General features: G+C 39.1%; 1 protein-coding gene across 1 annotated transcript in view; it reads right to left on the bottom strand.

Annotated features, from left to right (window-relative positions):
• The window catches only part of Vsnl1 (visinin like 1), a 95,357-nt gene that overhangs the window by 78,812 nt on the left and 439 nt on the right, over positions 1–16,106 (bottom strand). The window lies entirely within an intron of this gene.

Genomic DNA, 16,106 nt, shown 5'->3' with positions numbered 1-16,106 from the left:
AAACAGTTTAATGTGAGGCAATATTTTTCTTATTCTGATGAGAACCTGTTTAGAATAATGTCATTTTCTGGATTAACTTCTGGACCATGTCATTAGGAGTCACAGGAGGACTGGATATTTGGCAAGGATCCTCTTTCTGAAGAATGGCACCCACCACCCAACTGACTGCCCATTAAAACAGTCTCCTTCCTTTCCTCTCCCCTCCTGTGAAGGCAAAAAGTATCTCAGATTAGTACTCAGCTCTGAGTCTGTGTAAACCATCATTTAGACGCCACCATCATTACCTGTCATGTGACAACTGCTCCCTTCTCAAACAGGTTTGTTTCCAGCCAGCATCTCCCTAATTCACTCTCCAGAAGGACGTTTTGCAGGCCAAGGCTAATCAGACTCTTCTTTTCTAAGTCCTGGTTTCTCCAAGGCTTCCTATGGAACCCAGCTCTCTGTACAAGTGTCTTCTGTAGGGAGCACCTCTGTGCACCTCTCAGCACTTAGCAGAGTTCGACTCCTGCTTAGATGAGCGTTTCTGTCCTGGATTCCCTAAGTTGCTCTCTTTACTATGCGCGTATGCCCACAGGAGTATGTTAGACCCTCCTTTTTCTTTAGGCTGATCAATTTTTAATCATGTGTTCATTGTGCCTTTCTGTTACTGTAGAAATTCCATGAGGAATTCTGCTGTTTTTGCTTCTAAATTTTACTAATTCAGGGTTTGGCACAGAATAGATGCTAAATTAATGTTTGTTTTGAACTGGTGAGCTGGATCGATTGTCATACTTTCATGGAGGAAAGCTTTGAGGACCAAAGAAGTGACTTAAGAATTTACGAAAAATAGCTTTTCTCTTTCATATCCGAACTTTCTTACTACAAAGTCTTCCCTTTGTGTAGTGGCTCTTATCCAGTTCTAGCTTGTACATTTTCATCAGACTCTCAGTTACAAATCAGGTATTGTGGTGCAGATGATACAGATATTTGTCTTCTAAATCTACTAAAATCTACTGAAAATTTCTGTGTGAATGGCATTTTTCCACACAATAGGTGTTTATAGTCATTATGTAATCAAATATACCTACTGTTATATAATTTCTCTATTGCTTATTTTCCACTACATCTATGTTATACATTGCCCTCTTAGATTTTCTTCCAAGCCTTAAACAATTGAAATTTCTAATATATCTGGACGGAATTTTGTGGCGTGTGAGATACAGGGTCCAGATTTGTCTACTAACAAATAGATAATCATTTGTTAAATAAATTATACTTTCTAAAGTGAAATACTGCCATACTTGGCAATTCATAAAATCTCAAAATATCTTAATGGATTCTCTATTTTATTCCATTGGTCTGGTTGTATAGTTCTGTGTCCATTTCATATTATTTGATTAGAATGTTAGTGTAGTTTGAACATCTTAAATGTAAGCCTATCTTCAATATTCTTTTCAATATCTTTAAATTTTAGAATTCCAGATGTTTAAGACCGCATTATATAACTAAAATATACCTATAATAAAAAATCTCAAGATATTATAATTGATATATATGATGTCTTCATATTGTCTTTTAATTTGTCCTATATTTTCTATTCTTCAAAAAGATTTTATAGTTATCATCCACAGGTACTTCGTTGTTTCTTTTCATTTTTAATCCTAAATATTTTATTTTCTGGATTGGTACTATTCATGGAATAGTTTTCCTAATTTTCATTTCTGAAGTTTGTTTTGATAAACTGAAATAAAAGGTTATTTGGTTTTGTAATTTATCTTGCATCTAGTGTCATTTCAAATTTGTTTCTATTTGAATGTTTGGATTTTCTATGTATATAATCAGCAAGAAATGATAATTTATTTCTTTTCCAATGTTTACTCTGCTTATTTTGTTGTTTAAGTATATTGATTTTGAACAGATAAAGAATAATAGAAGTCTTTAATCCTTTATGTGATAAATCAGGGTAGAAAAAAACAAATCTGTACTGATGTTTGAGAAAACTAGCATATTGCTAGATTCTGCTCTATAAAATTGCTAGATTTTTGTCCTATAAAACTCCTGTTATTTAAAAATTTATATAAGAGAATGAATGAGAGTAGCCTACGACATTTAGTAATGTAGAACTGTAAGGCTATTGAAACATTCTAGTTTAATCCTACTCATTTTATATATGCTAAAACTAAGCAAAAGAGTTCAATTCCTGGTACCAAAAATAAAAAAAAAAAAATAAAACTAAGCAAAAGAAAATGATTTGACCAAGGTGAAAAGCTAGAAGCAAAGCCCAAAGAATACCAAGATTTTATAACACCTGGGATAATGTTCTTTAGAAAAGACATAATTGTTTAAAACCTTAGTCATGAATTTAAGATACTTGTTATTTTTATGATTTTTCAGGCTATATTTTAAGAAACAAACTGATAATCTCATTTAAGATATTTATTATACATTTAAAATTTTGTCGCTACAAGTTCCAATTTCCTCCAAGAATCCAGTTTTTCTCTTCTTTCTAATAAAATGCCCCCCTCCCTTTCCAGGGATTTTGCTAAGTGTGACTAAATTCTGGTCAGTGACATTCACACCGATTTTCATGTTACTTGAGGAAGTGTCCCTAACAGAAAAGTGTCCCTAACATCTTTCTCCCTCTATCTTACTGGCTGGAAAACAAACTGATGGTCACAGGGATGTAAGACTGTAGATGCCTGAGAACTTTGTGACGCTCTCCTCCCAGGCCTGGGCTGCGTTTCTCTGAATTTCTTCACAGGAGTGAGAAATAAATTTTTCTCTTATTATGCTGTTGTTTGGGCTTTTAAAAAATCATTTAAAGCTGAAACCAACACTGATTTGCCAAGTAAATTATGAGATGTAATAACAAAGGTAGACATATAATGTCTTAAAGATAATCTTTAAGCTCTTGCTCTAGCGAAAAAAACATTGTATTATCTGAAGAGCTTTGGAATTTACAATAATGATTAATGGCGGTGATGGTAATTACAGCTACTGCACAGGAACACAGTGGAGAGCAGTTCAGGCACCAGCTTGACATCAGAATACCTGCTGTGCCACTGACTGGCTCTGTGGTGTGGGCAGGTCATTTACGTTTTCGACTTTCAATTTCTTTATCTTTATAACAGGGATTTATAATTCTTAGCATGAAGCTGTGAGCATTAGATAAAACCATGAAGTGAAGTCAATATAAATTAGCCCATGTAATGTCACTGATCTTATCATCAAGACCACAATCCCACCACATCTAATAGCAAGACAACAAATGTACCCATTTGCCAAAAGTCACATTAATTATGCAATAAGACTGTCACATGGGTGTAAATGTCTGAATTTCACAGGTAAAATGTTTCATAAAACTTAAAATATGTTGTGACAGAGCTGGATTGCAGCCAAGGCTTGATTACAGAATCCACATCTGTTTTTGTGACACCACCCTCATCTTATTGACCAAGATTTTTAAATCTTTTAAAACATTATGTCAGATCACATGGATTTGAAAGTCACTGAATATTTTTGTTCCAACTTCTTCTGTCAATAACATCCCTGCTGTCTTTGCCAACCATTCAGCTAATTTCTACTCTAACTTCTCAGAGAATGGAAAATCATTCCAACTCTCACACTTGAAAAGTTTGACTTCTGTGTGCCCCAGATGTGTTCTGACAGCACCACTGCTTTGTGAGTAGCACCCTGTACTTCTTCCTGGAATTGGAGAAGCCCTTGGTCATATCTGAGGACCACGGCCACATCCACATCCCGTGAGAGCATCCTGGGGCCTGTGATGAGCACCTACACACAGGTGCTTGTTCATGTCCTCATCTGGAAACCATCCCAGGGAATTTTGTATCAGAAGGTAAGGGTCACAGAATTTACCAAGATTAAAGGCTCTGTGGGCCTCTGTTATAAGGGCCACGTGAGTAAAGAATAAAATGGGGGATTCTAAATCCTCAACTCCTTTCTCAGAGAAATTCAGGAGTAATCCTCTTTGGAAGGCCCAGTGACTGAAACATGTCCTAGGTGACTTAGTGGAAATCCAGACCTCAGTGGATTTCCCAGGGTCCATGCTTTCAAACAGTCCCAAGTAAGTGGCCCTTCTGTATCTCCTCCCAGAATCACTTACTTTCTTTTGTGACACTTAATCTTATTTATAATTGGATGTTAGCTTGTGATTCTTCAATATATTTCTTCAACTAGATCCTGATTTCTATGAAGGCTAGTAAGAGGCAAAATATTTCTTTTTAAATTTGTTCTAAGAATAAGTGAATTGTTGAAATAGAGAGCTAGTATTTCAGACACAAGCTACCCAGTGAGTATAAAAATAAAAACAGGTCTTTGAAAGAGCACTGATCTGGTTTAGAACTCTATTGATTTCATCTAAAGTAGGGAAAATATCTATTTCATTAGATAGTTGTGAAAATGGGTGAGGTAATTTGGATGCAAAGCCCTTGGCAGAGTCACCAGGCAAAAAGACAGTTTGTGCTAATGGGTGTTTACACAAATGTTACACTTCAAAAGCTATCTTTTCCTCTTTCTCCTTCTTTGCTTGGTTAATTGTGGGAACCCCTGGACATCCTAAAGCGAAAGCATCTATGAAAACCAGAAAGTGACTGAGGTTTATGAACTCAACCCCTTGGTGAATAAAGGAGTGGCCGCATGGAAATATTTTCCAGCCTCTGCTCACTAGGGGACCTGAACAATTTCCATAATCTTACAACAGGCTGACCTCAATAGTTTTCATAGCTTTATAAGAGACTCACACCAATGAATATTACTTAAATATGTTATTATAATGTTTACATTGGTTGTCATCAAAGGGTTAAGTTCTAAATATATTTTTGTGATGTATTTGACTGGTCATTTTCAAAAGATTAAATTTTCTGTAAAAAAACACAGGTTTTATTGAAAAAATGGTTTTGGTGGAAATGAATTTAAAGGGCATAAGATGGACATTTAAGTGTGTTACAAAGATAATGTCATCATGATTGTCATGCTGAAACGTGTGGCTTTTGATTTGAAGTTTTTTTCTGTAACACTGTACAGGAATTCAACTATTAGAACAATCATGATTGATAATAACAGTCCTCTAACTATATTTTATATTTCAAAGTGCTTGATATCCAGGTAAAATTATAATAGTTAAGTTCACTATTCTCATTGCAGTGCTAATATTATTGATCTTCTCCTCTGGGTGTTCAGCAACCAAAGTTTAGAGACCAAAGCTAGACAGGTAACTGGGCTAAAAAGACAGCCAATATTTTGGCCCTGGCCCTTCCAGGTCTATAAACAACCCACGACATGAGAGAACCTTTTCTACAAGATCCTAGAACTTGGTAAGTCACCTAACCTCATGAGCAGGGAGAGATAATAACACCTCTAACTATATTTTATATTTCAAAGTGCTTGATATCCAGGTAAAATTATAATAGTTAAGTTCACTATTCTCATTGCAGTGCTAATATTATTGATCTTCTCCTCTGGGTGTTCAGCAACCAAAGTTTAGAGACCAAAGCTAGACAGGTAACTGGGCTAAAAAGACAGCCAATATTTTGGCCCTGGCCCTTCCAGGTCTATAAACAACCCACGACATGAGAGAACCTTTTCTACAAGATCCTAGAACTTGGTAAGTCACCTAACCTCATGAGCAGGGAGATTGTTGGAGACCAAAAAGATGAAAATCAACAGTGTATCAAAGCAGTGTTATCAAAGGAAAAACTCTCCCATGCTTTTTCAGAAAGCAACATGGTCAAGCAAGGCTGTGACCCATCCTGATGGCTGACGCTGACAGGAGATGACAGGCTGTATACAGGGTTCAAAGTAATGCCTGTGGAGACTTAACTGACTTTGTTAGACACCAAGAGGTTAATTTTAATTAATATAGATCTCACCTTAACACCCAGTAGAAAAGTATAACTCAAAGATATATGAAGTGAAGACCATGGAACTAAAGCAGGATGTTAAGAAGGGGCTCCAATTGCTGACCCCTGCTGGCAGTTTCCAGCTACACTGTTGACTCACCTCTGTTATGGGTCATAAAAATACTGGTAAAATGTATAGACCTCAACAAAAGTTTCTAAATCTTTTAGCTAAAATTGCTTTTTAAAATTATTAATTTTTCAATCTTTTTAGGGCTAAAATTAAAAGAAAAATTATGACAAGATACCAGACCAATGGCTGGTCTGAGTGCAGTGGTGTCTACAATGAACAGATCACAACCAGTTACGGATGACTTCCGTTATAAAAGGGTCTGACGGCCAGCAGGTTCAAGTTACCAGTTTAGTCCTTTAAAAACAGTTTCTGAATATGGCTCTTTCCCCAACTTGCTTTTTAATTTTAGTACTTACACTTTGATTGTACATGTGCTAATTTCTTTAAAAATTTGTTTATTCTTGCTGTAGGTTGCCAAATTCCAGGTGGTCATATAGATAAAATCAACAACAAATGTGCTAGATATTATTGGCCCAAATCCACCAGATTGAATTTATAAAGAGAGTTTCAATTGCTAAGTTACAACGTGATTTTTATTAGGGCCTATTAAATTAGCTCCCTGAAGAGAGCCCCTAAATGTGGTCTTCCCTACATTGGCCCTTCTCAGCTCAAAACACATTTAAACTATGCCATTTCTCCCCTAACCACAGTTGGAGGTGGCCTTTTTAGAGAAAATTTTTATAGACAACTAAGTCAGTTAAGCATATTATAAGTCCTTATAATCCACAGGGACAAGCCACTGTTAGGTGTGCTCGCCTTTCCCTAAGAACACAATTACATAAACAAAAAGAGGGGGTACAGCCACCTCCACAAGCTCAATTAGTTTCATTTCAAACCTTTTAAATCCACTTGTGCAAGGTAAATACACTCCATCAAAACTCCATGTATACAAAGATTGAGAGACATGTCCTAGGCACCAGTGTTGTCAAAGGATGTCTTAACTAAAAGGTAAGTGGCTAGGGGCCGGGGATTTGGTCCAGCGGCTTCACTGCCTTGCAAGCACAAGGGTCCAATTTGATCCTGGTACCCCCCAAAAAAATAGATAAATGGCTCAATACAATTAGTAACGTAGTGGGCCAGGGTGTGCTTATTATTTATTTATTTATTTATTTATTTATTTGGTACCAGGCATCAAACTCGGGACCTTCTGCTTGCAAGGCAGGTGGCGGCACCACTGAGCTAAATCCCCGGCCCCATGCTTATTTTTTTAAACAGAGAATAAAACGTTGCTGCAGCCATCATCCCAGAATGTACCACCAGGGACCAAGATGATGGATTCACCGCAAGCAGCGCCATGTGACACCCTGCCAAGAGGCCTGCAAAGGCTGCATCTGAGCGACTCCCCTTTCCTGTGATAGTCCTGGGACCTGCAAAGATCACCAGACCTGATACAGCTGCTGTTTTCTCAGAGAAGTGGGAGATGAGAGGACCATAATACTGATGACGCCCAAAGCAGGCTGTAAAGAGTTAACCGCACAACCACGTGTTTACAGAAGTGAGTCTGGCCGTGCTGAGGTCAGAGTGACGTCCACCCACATTCCTCTCCCACAACTAAAACCTTCAGACTGGGACAGTGTTCTACTTACAACCATATATTTTGTCTATTCTGTTCCTAATTCGAGAATGCTTTGTCTTGTCCTTCATGAGCCTTGTTTGCATTAATTTCCATAGACACTGTCTTTAACCCGACTGATTGCCAATAAAAGCCAGTGCCTGGGACTGGCCAGTACCTTTGTCGGTTGCACTGGCTTTGGTCTTTCTGGCACCCTGCTTTTTTCATTTAGTTCTATCTTTTAGTGTATTTTTTTCTCAGACCTGCATCGCATACTGGTCAGGGGACTGGAACCTAACTGCAGGGGTCTCCAGTAGAGGGAGAAGAGTGGATATGTCGCTCAGGCTGGCTGTGAACTCACAGTGATTCCCCCGCCTCAGCCTTCTAAGTATTGTTCCAGGACATTCAACAGGAACTTTCAGTAGATTTCCTGTTAGTGGTGTCTTCTGCGTGTCGATTTTTAAAAAATACTAAACTTATTACTCTTCAATATTTTGCTTTAAAATGTAGAAAACAACCTTATAGCCTATTTAGCATATCAGTGTGTATCACAGACGTGTGTGTCACCCAGCATCTATCCCTCACCCATGCTCTGGCCACTGTTCTCTGCTCTTGGCCAGCATGCCCAGAACATACTTCTGTAGCCCTCAGCATATTAAGACACCCCTTAACAAATGCTAACTTGAATGTCTTATGCAACCTGTCTTATTTCGCCAGTGTAGCTGTGTGTTAGGTCTTCTTTGACAGACATTTCCTTGATGGAAAAAGATATGCAATTGATAGTGCCAGAAGTCCTTAAGAAGTGGAGCATAGTGCCTTCTGGAACATTCTACAGATACCAGAGGCACCTTGGAGGAGAAGGTGAAGGACGGAGAGGATAAAGACAGAAGATAATTCAGGGTTGACAGAGGGTGTCCTCTGGTGCTACTTATGAAACGAACCATAGAGTCACTGAGGTGGGAGACGTCTGCTTGTCCCCTGGCAGTTAGTCATCAGAAGCTCTGGAAATGTTAGCAGGAGACATGGCTTACTCAGTGGAAGGGCTTTGCCAAGCAGATGCAAGAATATGGCTGCAAGGGCGCTGGTCAGTTAGTTCACATGGTCTTGGTCCGATCGCACTGGGCTGCCTGGGATACATATATGTGAGCTATTGTTTAACCGTTATCCTACTAGGACAAATATACTTGGAAAAATGCAGCAGAATGCTTCAAGTGTCAAAGTAGGAAAAATGCAGACTAAAAGAATGGATAGGAGGGGGAATAGATGTCTTTTGGGGAGGAAGCTAAGCTCTTTTTTTGTACTAAGTTCTTTCAGGTGTTACACCTACATTGTTATGTTACGTCTTCAACACCCTTGTAAGGTAAATATATTATTTCAATTTCCCCAGTGGGAAAATAAGTTCAAAAAACTAGAATAAAAAGTCCTACCCAATTCTGTGGATTATCCAGGACTTTCTCACTACACAAAGGAATCTCACAATTTAGGTGCAACTTTTGTAGATTTTAAGGGAGAAAAGAATATACCCTTTATCCCATATTTGAAATGCACATGAATTCCCCCTTAAACAGCGCAAGAAAGAGAGAAAGAGGCAGGAAAAGCTGAGGGGGAAGAGTTAAAGGCCATTTTGGAAGAGTGTGGGGTGTGTGTGTGTGTGTGTGTGTGTGCACGTGTGTATATAAGGACTGGAAACAAGTTTTTGGTTTAGTAGGAAAGAACTGTTGGGAGGTATATTTTTTTTATTGTAAAAGCCCTAGGAGTAGATAACAAAAGACACCTACACACATACACACACACACACAGAGGTGTTGAAAGATTAGTCATGAAATGAGTTGGGACAATAGGGGAGTATCAGATAGATGACCCTTACTTAAAAAGTATTAAAGGATGTAAGTACTGCAGTATAATCTTTAACCTTTTACAAAGGAAGGGGTTCCAAAAATGCTTTTGTTGAAGTTATGAGCTAAGGTTGAGGGTTGGGGCAAAGGGTTAGCCTTGGAATGTATTCAACAAGGGAATAACTTAAAGATGTTATTTCAGTTCCACAATCTGTTGCTCCCCATGATATGGCCAGGTGATGACAGCACAGCAAAGGTAGAATGGAAAGAGCATGCATTTAAAGAAGGAAGGTCTAGGGCTGGGGATTCAGTTCAGTGGTGCCACAGTCTGCCTCAAAAGTGCAAAGACCTGAGTTTGATCCCTGGTACCAAAAAACATTTTTAAATAAGAAAGAAAGAAAGAAAGAAAGAAAGAAAGAAAGAAAGAAAGAAAGAAAGAAAGAAAGAAGGAAGGAAGGAAGGAAGGAAGGAAGGAAGGAAGGAAGGAAGGAAGGAAGGAAGGAAGGTCAGAAGCAGAGCTTGAGGTCTTGAGAATAGGTACTTCCTTCCCCCCAAAATTCTGTGGAGCTATTCTAATTTTTATTTCATTTCACTTCCTGAATTGCTTTGATCTGTGTTCCCCATTAGGCATGAATTCCTTGAGGGCTTATTAAATGTTCTACAGTGGCTATAGGTGATTGACACATTTATTCAACATATTTCCTTTATCAGGAAGGTGAATAACTTAACTTCAAGTTTTCACAGCTCAATTCCTAATCAGAAGTTCCAGTATAGTTTTCTTATTCACAAACTAAAAATGATGAAAGATTAATGGAAGCTTTTCATCTTACTCTGAGGAAAGAATACCTTTATAATCATTAAAAAAAAACCCAACAATTTAGTACGAAGAAATTAATTTTACTTTTATTTTTCATGAAATTTCCCATATAAGCAAGAAGCAAACACCAATTATTTCATGTAAAACTTGTAGAAACACTTGAACTTCTAGTATAAACAAAATTGATTGTTTTTCATTAACTCATAAAATCAAATGCCAAGAATTCCATCAAACAGAAGCTCCTAATTGAAAGTTAGACTTGCACAGTACTTTGATACTTTGAACACAAAATATTGCATTAATAAGCATTTTAACTGTGTTGCTCTTGCTTAGTGGTCTTCAATGGTATATTTTCCTCATAATTTAAGATTGGACTTCAAGAAACTAGAAATAAAGTAGGGTGCAGTGGAACATGGTTTCAATCAGCACTGAGGAAGTCCCAGGCAGGAGGATCACAAGTTCAAGTCTGGGCAACTTAGCAAGACTATGTCTTAAAGAAGATAATAAATAAGCAAACAAACAAACAGGGCTGAGAATGTAGCTCAGTGGTAGAGCATGCCAGAGTTCAATTCCTAGCACCACAAAAAAAATCAGAAGTAAGCAGGTGAGTCAAAAATTAATATAAGCAATGCAAAATATAGAGAATCCTGTAGCACCACAGTTTACTCTTTGTAAGAAGCCATCAATTGAAAAAAACATTCTAAAATACAAAACAACAGAAATATGAGGGTCTGTTTATTTACATTAGAAAAAAATAGCCTATCCTTCAAAACACACTTAACCTGTTAATGATTTGAAAAAACAAAATCTATTTATACACAGCTCTTCAAAAGTTTATAGTTTTTCCTAGCCTAAGAGATACTAAGCAAACACCAAAGAAAAAAGGATACATATATTTAAAGTGAAGTTTTTATATGACCAAGAATTTAGAAAAACAGGATTTGTTTTATAGCTCTACCATAATTGCAAGTAAATTTAACAGATTTATTAACACTTTATTTTTTATGAGCAATACTTTGCAATTAAATATTTTTAATTAAAAGGGCCCTGCTTTCTATAAAAAGTTCAGCAATTAGTGTACTGGCTGCATTGAGAGTAAGAGCCATTTGGTGAATGAGAATACTCCAAATCTTAACTGTAATTAGAACAAAACGGAGCGGACTACTCACTTGGAAATAATCCAAGTTATTGAAAATACCATGCATTACTTTTAACAAAAATAAACAAGTGGTTTTCCACAGCAGTTCATTAGTGTTCGGGCTGCTGCAAACCAGGGCAGTGGGAAAACAACCCAGAGAAAAGCCCTTTAAGAATCATGGCAATTATGAGTCTTGTGTGCTTTAAGTTAGCTGATAAATTGGCCTGCCTTGCAAGCGCAAAGACCCGAGTTCAATCCCCCGTACCAAGAAAAAAAAAAAAAAAAAAGTTAGCTGATAAGGCTACAGAACACCTCTTTGATGTATTCAGAGGTGGTTTATCATTAAAGTTTCTAACCTCCTTGAGAATCCCTCACTAATTTGCTATTCTGTTTCTGTTTCATTCATTAAATAGTTTCTAAAGCACCCCCAAGATCCTTCTCAGTAAATTTCTCAATGAATTAAGCTGGGAGCAACTCAAATTATTATACTAGACTTAAGAGACAATAAATCATCTTTACAAACAATCTGTAAATGAGGAAGGCAGTGCTGTGTCTCTTCACAGTATGCACGTGTTAAAATAATTAAAATAATCCCAAGTTGCTCAAGAGGCCACCATCCAGATACGTGGAGCATGCATCTGCCACAGCCTAGGTCACTGTTTTCTCTTTGACTTATCAGCATCAATTCTGTAAGCAGTTAAAAATTTATCTTTATTTATTGAAAATAAAAGGTAGGATACACATGAGTGAATTAAAAGGCATTTTACTCTTAAAGGTACTAACAGAGTGCTTTTGTATCTCTACTAAAAATCAATTGTAACAAATCTATAGTTTACAAGCACAAGGTCCTGAGTTTGATCCCTGGTACCAAAAAAAAAAAAGAATCTATAGCCTAGCATTTTCTTTTAATAATATATTTAAAGCAATGTTAATTGTGAACATGTATTAGTAGAAATTATTTAATTTTTAATATAATTAACATTGTACACTCAACTGATTCTTACTAGAACTGATATTTAATTGACAAATATTGAGTTTCTGCTATAAAAGACATGCATTGTACAGATACTGTGGAAACATGAAAAAGTCATTTTAATTTTTGCCCTTGCACATGGTGATTTCCTGCTATAGGTGTCTTCAGGATAAAAATTTTCCTTAAATATTATATATATTTTTAATGTGCTGGATGGACAGATTTGGTAACTTATATGGTCTCCTATCTAGCACATTTACTCTACTAACTGGAAATAGTAATGGTTCACTAATTTACCTCTGCATCATTTGATACTTCCTAAATTATCTACTCTGTGTAACTGTGATGGATAGCATCTATTTCAACTTTGTATTAGTTGAACATGATCTCTTCTTAAAAAACAGTATTCATTTATTTCTAGATAATCACTAATTTAAGGAGTTTAAAAATTACTCAAAAGAAAGAAAAACACCTTTAAAAGGGCTTTAAGATATATCTGTCTTGGGCCAGGGATTTAGCTCAGTGGTGCCACTGCCTGCCTCCCAAGTATAAGGTCTGGAGTTTGATTCCTGGTATGAAAAAAATAATATATATACATATGTCTTATCAATTAGGAAACACATGTGTGGTATTGATGTCCATCACCCTACAAAACTCCTCGGGGAGCTCCTTCACAAATGTATGAATCCATACCATACACAACCCAAAGTAAGAACTGTAGTTGCTCAGGACAACATTCCCAACAACATTCCTGGTCATCTTATCCAATTACAGAAAGTGATCCATGCACAGAAAATCAAAGTATGGCATTTAGAGATTCAAAGATTGGATCTCTGCACAGGCTACCCATGTTCAGAATAACCTGGAATGGGACAGCAAGACCAGATAGCACATAATTAACCAAGGACATTTTTAGGAATAGAATGCAAGACAGAATTCATCCCAATTTGTAAAGTTCTACCAAGAAGATAGAAGTTAGATTATATTTTCATTTGGTAAATATGCTGAGAAATTCATTCACCATCTAAGACTATTTAGCTCCTCTATCAGAACAGAAAGAGCCTCCAGGTTGGCCTTCCACACCCCTTGCTAATGCCCTGACACCTTGATAAGAGGATGTTGGCTGTGGCTGTTTATCAGGACCTGGGAGACTACATGTTTTGGGAGAAGGAACAGGAGTGCCCAGATCATCTTTAAAGACATAGAATTTTATTGTTAGGAATTCAAGACATTTTTGATGGGGAGGGAGAAACTGAGGGGGAAATGGAGGAAGCAAGAGAGAGAAAACGAGAAAAAAGGCAGGCCATACTGTCTGCTGTGTACCACCAGTTGAACTAGTCAGTGAAAAAGGTGCATGAAAGGAAAAATACTGCTGTTACAGAAAAGGTAGGCATGTGCTTTCAAAAAGGTCTGAAGGGTTAACAAAGCTGCAGGACCCTCCTCTACAGAGCCACCTTAGGGTAGACCCATAAACATGCCTGCTGCATCTTCCAGCTCCCTCCTCTCCCCTCATCGGCAGGTGGCTTCATCTGGAGAATGTCCATGAAGGCTGGTGACAGGCACATCGGATTTGGGTTCTGCCTTTTAGGAGCCAGGAGAGAGCTGGCAGAGCCTGTGGTGTGTTTACACTGCAGCCTCCTCACTCCACTAGGTCCTCATCCCTGCAGCTGCCTTGGTTTTGGAGGGAGCTGGCTGGGGAGAGGGGTGGGGCAGCACCTGCAGGGTTTCCGAAGGCTGGGTTCCCTGAGGATTCTGGGGAGGAGAGTGGGAGTGGAGGAGGGGGGGTGGAGGTGGGCCTTGGGCAGTTCTCACACAGGACTGCTGGTTTGAGGGTGCTCCCCAAACCCTAGGATCCCAGATAAGCTGAGATGCAAAGGAGGCCAAAACTGAAATCCAATGATGTGGTGCATTAGAGGTGAGGGGCAACAGAAAGAGATGAGAGGCCGTACAAGGAGAAAAGGCAGAAAAAGGGCCCTGGAGATATCCTGCTGGACGTGTGGAGGAGCAGACATTGATCTGAAGACTGCAGCAATGCCACGAGGATGCTGAAGACTGCAGAGGTGCAGGAAGAGGAGAACACCCCTACTCAACAATACCTCTTGAGTGATACTCTCTAGCCTAGAAGTTAATTGACTTTTCTTTAGTGTGATGCTCTGGGTTTCAGTTTCCTGATCTATAAAACAAGAGGTTTGGACTAATTGCTTTATAAGGTCTCTCCTGATGTGTCCTTCTGTGCCTGTCAACCTGTGAGCCACAGAATCTGAGACCAAACCTCCATGAGCTTTAGCACCTCAGCCTCCCTTTCCTCCATGACTCTGTCAATGCAGAGGAACCTGCACTATATGGAACGAACGCCAACTCTCATGATGACAGGGGCATGGCTTAATTGTCAGGGAGCAAGGACAGAGAAGGCAGTTGGATGTACATGCTGGGTCTGTAAGGAGAGGCTATTCTTAGATTTTATACATTTAAATCAATTATAAATTTATTTTGGGAGTTGGAGGTAGCTGGACTCATCGAAGGGCCCTACATGCATTGCCCAATTTGAGCGCAGTCTATTTCATACACAGGCCAGGTCTGCTTTCCTGTGGAAATGCAGTATACAGTGCCCTGCTCTTCTCCCGCCTGCCTCCTCAGCCTCTGCCAACCTGCTTCAGTGCAGCATTTTCTGGGCTTATTAAATATCTAAGCCTAAGGAGAGCACAGTCATAAGCAAGGTGCACAGTGATTCAGGACCCTCTTACACACACACACACACACACACACACGCACACACACGCACACACGGGCAGTTTACATAGATAACGGGGTAAGCTGTGCTTCACAAGAGTTTCATTTTGAATTAGTCTCAACCTGAAATTCCTTTCTCAATAATTAAAAAAAGAATTCTATGTGGAAACAAACCTCCCTAGCTTCTCCTGTCTTCAGCAGGAAAAGACACACAGTGAATACTTTGTTTTCCACACCCACCAGCATTTCCATTTCATTTTAGTCTCCAAAATATGGACAGGAGGGCATCTCCAGAAAAATGGATTCCCTCTCTGGCTTCGCACAGGGCAGGGATCCAGGCAGCGCCGCGCTGGACCAGCTCCTCCGCCAAGGAGCTCCCCATCTGCTCTCTCCGGACATCCTGCACCCGAGGCATCCAGCAATCTCTTTCCACAGGGGGTTTGACCTTGCAGAGACCCTTCTTCCACTTTCTACGCAAGGAACAATCCATTTTAACTCAAAACACAAAATGACCTTTTCTCCTTTAAAGAAGCCCAGGGTAGGGTCTGGTTTGGCAGTTTTCAGCCCTGCGTGCGGGAAGGCTGGAAGCGAACCGAAACGCCAGGACTAGTTTGGGTCTAACAGTCCTCACTCAGGGACTCCGACTCTCAGACTGTGCTCAAAATCCATGGCGAGCTAGAACAGCTTTCCTTTCTTTCCTTTTTCTTTTTTGCCCATTCACCATTGCGACGAAAAATAAAAACCGAGAGCTTACTCGTTTCTGATACTAAGGAATGCACTTATTTTGCGTCTGGCGCCTCTGATTCTGAAGCAGTGACATTATTCCTGCAAGCTATCTCCCCGGCGTCCGGCTCAGTACTGCACACACCTTGCGGCTGCTCCCCGCGAGAAAAATGGTGCAGCAGCCCAGGCTGACGGGCAGCCCTTCTGCAACTGGACAACTTCGCGACGGGTCAATCAGCCACTTCAGTCTGCCTCAGGAAACCCGCCTGTTCACAGACCCACACTACAAAGCACCCCGGTTTTGCGTACCTTAAACCTCGCTAAAGACACCCCAAACGGCCGCAGAAAACCCCCGCCCCCCCAGCCCCCGG

The sequence above is a fragment of the Fukomys damarensis genome, unplaced genomic scaffold (assembly GCF_012274545.1).
Source record: "Fukomys damarensis isolate Sample0158 unplaced genomic scaffold, DMR_v1.0_HiC HiC_scaffold_2, whole genome shotgun sequence".
NCBI lineage: Eukaryota > Metazoa > Chordata > Mammalia > Rodentia > Bathyergidae > Fukomys > Fukomys damarensis.
Note: the sequence above shows the minus strand (reverse complement) of the source record. Positions and strands in the feature narration are given on the sequence as shown.